This window comes from Euprymna scolopes, chromosome 27, assembly GCF_053919585.1.
Source record: "Euprymna scolopes isolate OS-2025 chromosome 27, ASM5391958v1, whole genome shotgun sequence".
NCBI lineage: Eukaryota > Metazoa > Mollusca > Cephalopoda > Sepiida > Sepiolidae > Euprymna > Euprymna scolopes.
Window position 1 is genome coordinate 4,283,031 of NC_136508.1, and position 5,753 is coordinate 4,288,783.

Below are 5,753 nucleotides of genomic sequence, written 5' to 3' on the forward strand. Positions count from 1 at the left end.
AAAGTTTTATGGCCTTTTTATTCACTCTTTCCTGTAATATAAAAATGTAAATCGTTTATAATTTAATACGCAGTATATATATATATATATATATATATATATATATATATATATATATACACTAGCAGTTCCGCCCTATGTACTGTTCATAAGGTTATGCGCATATGTATATATTAAAAAGTGTGAATATGTAAAGTAATGCCTTTCTGTATGAAAGTATTCCTTAACTTCCATTGAGGAAAGACAGATATACATTTTCACTTTTATAGATATATCGATAGATAGATAGATATATTGGATGCAATATATAGTAATGATTTAAGCAGTATAACAAAAGAAGACTCATGAGCGAACACCGGGGTTCGAAACAAAAACGTTCCGCTCACGATTTGTTTTGCCCCTGTCGTCAATGACTGGGCTATGAAAACATGTTTACTGGAAGGCTAAAAATTAAAACATAAAGCAATAGCTACTAGGTTTTGCATTCGTGATGCCGGTACTCGACCTTCATCTGGCATTTTTTTTTTTGTAATTTACACACTTTTGCACTGATTTTTTCCTGGGTGAAACCCCAAATATTAAGTTTCCCATGGATTCAAATACCTTATATATGAAGCTTCGTGTCTGTAGACCAAAAACTCTAGGAGGAGTTTGGTAGGAAAAACTTGTTAAACAAAAATATGTACATATACATAAATATATATGGAAACAAATTTGTGTTTACTAAAAAAATTTTACGCTAATGTTATGCAAGTATAAATCACATAGAATATCTGCATGAATATAATTACACGTAAAAGTTAACTAAAGATGATCATCCCAATAGAAAACCGAAGAACTAATAGGAAATACATTAAAATGAATGTTTCAAAGAATATGCAAATTAGCTAGGTCTTTTGCTAATGAATGCAGTTCCACAACCGATATATAAGAAAATTGTATGTTCTTCTTAAATAAATAGAAAATATGAATATGAATACACACAAAAAGAGAGAAAATATGAATATGGATATACACAAAAGAAAAACGAATTTATAGAAGTATATATATATATATATATATATATATATATATATATATATATATAAATATATATATATATATATGCATATGTGTATATGTGTGTGTATTTATTCAATTATGTTAAGTATCACTACGTGTTACTTGAAGAAGCTTACTGTGTGTGACAATTTTTATTGATATATTACGACGCAGCCTCTATGTCAAATGGTTGGTGTTACAGACCAATTCATACAATAAAAACGTATGCGCAAGATACGGCAACAAATATTTGGAGGAGGGTATGCAACAAATATATCATGCTTTCAGTTAAGAACATTTTGCTTGTTATCTTATATTTTGTTTCTTTTTTATTATTATATTATTAGTTATTAGTGATTTTTTAATTAGTTTTTTTTTATTATTATTAGTTATTAGTGATTTTTTAATTTGTTTTTTGTATTTATAATTAGTTATTAGTGATTTTTTAATTTGTTTTTTTATTATTATATTATTAGTTATTAGTGATTTTTTAATTTGTTTTTTTATTATTATATTATTAGTTATTAGTGATTTTTTCATTTTTTTTATTGTTATATTATTAGTTATTAGTTATTTTTAATTTTTTTATTATTATATTATTAGTTATTAGTGATTTTTTAATTGTTTTTTATTAGTATAATGTTAGTTTTTAATTTTTTTATTATTATATTATTAGTTATTAGTGATTTTTTAATTTGTTTTTTTTATTATTATATTATAAGTTATTAGTGATATTTTATTTTTTTTATTATAATATTATTAGTTATTAGTTATTTTTTAATTTTTTTTATTATTATATTATTAGTTATTTGTGATTTTTTAATTTGTTTTTTTATTATTACATTATTAGTTATTAGTGATATTTTAATTGTTTTTTTATTATTATATTATTAGTTATTAGTTATTTTTAATTTTTTTTATTATTATATTATTAGTTTTTAGTGATTTTTTTATTTGTTTTTTATAATTATATTATTAGTTATTAGTTATTTTTTATTTTTTTAATTATTATATTATTAGTTATTAGTGATTTTTTAATTGGTTTTTTTTATTATTATTAGTTATTAGTGATTTTTAAATTTTTTTTATTATTATATTATTAGTTATTAGTGATTTTTTAATTTGTTTTTTTTATTATTATCTTATTAGTTATTAGTGATTTTTTAATTTTTTTTTATTGTTATATTATTAGTTATTAGTTATTTTTAATTTTTTATTATTATATTATTAGTTATTAGTGATTTTTTAATTGTTTTTTATTAGTATAATGTTAGTTATTAGTGATTTTTAATTTGTTTTTTTATTATTATATTAGTAGTTATTAGTTATTTTTAATTTTTTTTATTATTATATTATTAGTTATTAGTGATTTTTTAATTTGTTTTTTTATTATTACATTATTAGTTATTAGTGATATTTTAATTGTTTTTTTATTATTATATTATAAGTTATTAGTTATTTTTAATTTTTTTTATTATTATATGATTAGTTATTAGTGATTTTTATTTGTTTTTTATTATTATATTATTAGTTATTAGTGATTTTTGAATTTGTTTTTATTATTATTATATTATTAGTTATTAGTGAGTTTTTATTTGTTTTTTATTATTATATTATTAGTTATTTTTAATTTTTTAAATTATTAGTTTATAAATTATTAGTGATTTTTTAATTAGTTTTTTTTATTATTATTAGTTATAAGTGATTTTTTTATTTGTTTTTTTTATTATTATTAGTTATTAGTGATTTTTTAATTTGTTTTTTATTATTATATTATTAGTTATTAGTGATTTTTTAATTTGTTTTTTTTATTATTATATTATTAGTTATTAGTGATTTTTTTAATTTTTTTATTGTTATATTATTAGTTATTAGTTATTTTTAATTTTTTTATTATTATATTATTAGTTATTAGTTATTTTTAATTTTTTTTATTATTATATTATTAGTTATTAGTGATTTTTTAATTTGTTTTTTTATTATTATATTATTAGTTATTAGTTATTTTTAATTTTTATTATTATTATATTATTAGTTATTAGTGATTCTTTATTTGTTTTTTATTATTATATTATTAGTTATTACTGATTTTTGTATTTGTTTTTTATTATTATATTATTAGTTATTAGTGATTTTTTAATTTGTTTTTATTATTATTATATTATTAGTTAATAGTGATTTTTTATTTGTTTTTTTGTTATTATATTATTAGTTATTAGTTATGTTTACTTTTTTTATTATTATATTATTAGTTATTAGTGATTTTACATTTGTTTTTTTTATTATTATATTATTAGTTATTAGTGATTTTTTTATTTGTTTTTTTGTTATTATTTTATTAGTTATTAGTTTTTTTTTAATTTTTTTTTTATTATATTATTAGTTATTAGTGATTTTTTATTGTTTTTTTATTAGTATAATGTTAGTTATTAGTGATTTTGTATTTCTTTTTTTATTATTATATTATTAGTTATTAGTTATTTTTATTTTTTTTATTATTATATTATTAGTTATTAGTGATTTTTTAATTTGTTTTTTTATTATTATTTTATTAGTTATTAGTGATTTTTTAATTTTTTTTTTATTATTATATTATTAGTTATTAGTGATTTTTTAATTTGTTTTTTATTGTTATATTATTAGTTATTAGTGATTTTTTAATTTGTTTTTATTATTAAAATGTTAGTTATTAGTGATTTTTAATATGTTTTTATTATTATATTATTTATTAGAGATTTTAATTTTTTTTATTATTATATTATTAGTTATTAGTGATTTTTTAATTTGTTTGTGATTATTATATTATTAGTTATTAGTGATGTTACATTGTTTGTTATTATTATTATATTATTAGTTATTAGTGATTTTTGATTTGTTTTTTTTATTATTATATTATTAGTTATTAGTTATTTTTTAATTTGTTTTTTTTTTATTATTATATTATTAGTTATTAGTGATTTTTTATTTGTTTTTTTATTATTATATTACTAGTTATTAGTCATTTTTTAATTTGTATTTTTTATTATTATATTATTAGTTATTAGTGATTTTTTAATCTTTTTTTTTATTATTATATTATTAGTTATTAGTTTTTTTTATTTGTTTTTTATTATTATATTATTAGTTATCAGTGATTTTTTAATTTGTTTTTTTTATTTTTATATTATTAGTTATTAGTGAGTTTTTAATTTGTTTTGTTTTATGATTATATTATTAGTTATTAGTGATTTTTTTTGATTTTTTTATTATTATATCATTAGTTATAAGTGATTTTTTTATTTGTTTTTTATTATTATATTATTAGTTAATAGTGATTTTTAATGTGTTTGTTTATTATTGTATTATTAGTTATTAGTGATTTTTAATTTTTTTATTATTATATTATTAGTTATTAGGTATTTTTTCATTTGTTTTTTTATTATTATATTATTAGTTATTAGTTATTTTTTAATTTGTTTTTATTATTATTATATTATTAGTTATTAGTGATTTTTTATTTGTTTTTTATTATTATATTATTAGTTATTAGTTATTTTTTAATTTGTTTTTCTTTATTATTATAAGTTATTAGTGATTTTTTTATTTTTTTTTATTATTATATTATTAGTTATTAGTGATTTTTTAATTTGTTTTTTTATTATTATATTATAAGTTATTAGTGATATTTTAATTTTTTTATTGTTATATTATTAGTTATTAGTTATTTTTATTTTTTTATTATTATATTATTAGTTATTAGTGATTTATTAATTTGTTTTTTATTATTATATTATTTGTTAATAGTTATTTTTAATTTCTTTTATTATTATATTATTAGTTATTAGTGATTTTTATTTTTTTTTTTATTTTTATATTATTAGTTATTAGTTATTTTTTTTTAATTATTATATTATTAGTTATTAGTGAATTTTTTATTAGTATTTTTATTATTATTTGTTATTAGTGATTTTTTAATTTGTTTTTTTTATTATTATTAGTTATTAGTGATTTTTGAATTTGTTTTTTTTATTATTATATTATTAGTTATTAGTGATTTTTTAATTTTTTTTTATTGTTTTATTATTAGTTATTAGTTATTTTTAATTTTTTATTATTATATTATTAGTTATTAGTGATTTTTTAATTGTTTTTATTAGTATAATGTTAGTTATTAGTGATTTTAAATTTGTTTTTTTATTATTGTATTATTAGTTATTAGTTATATTTAATTTTTTTTATTATTATATTATTAGTTATTAGTGATTTTTTAATTTGTTTTTTTATTATTACATTATTAGTTATTAGTGATATTTTGATTGTTTTTTTATTATTATATTATAAGTTATTAGTTATTTTTAATTTTTTTTATTATTATATTATTATTTATTAGTGATTTTTATTTGTTTTTTATTATTATATTATTAGTTATTAGTGATTTTTTAATTTGTTTTTATTATTATTATATTATTAGTTATTAGTTATTTTTAATTTTTTTTATTATTATATTATTAGTTATTAGTGATTTTACATTTGTTTTTTTTATTATTAATTTATAAGTTATTAGTGATTTTTTTATTTGTTTTTTTGTTATTATTTTATTAGTTATTAGTTATTTTTAATTTTTTTATTATTATATTATTAGTTATTAGTGATTTTTTATTGTTTTTTTATTAGTATAATGTTAGTTATTAGTGATTTTGTATTTGTTTTTTTATCATTATATTATTAGTTAT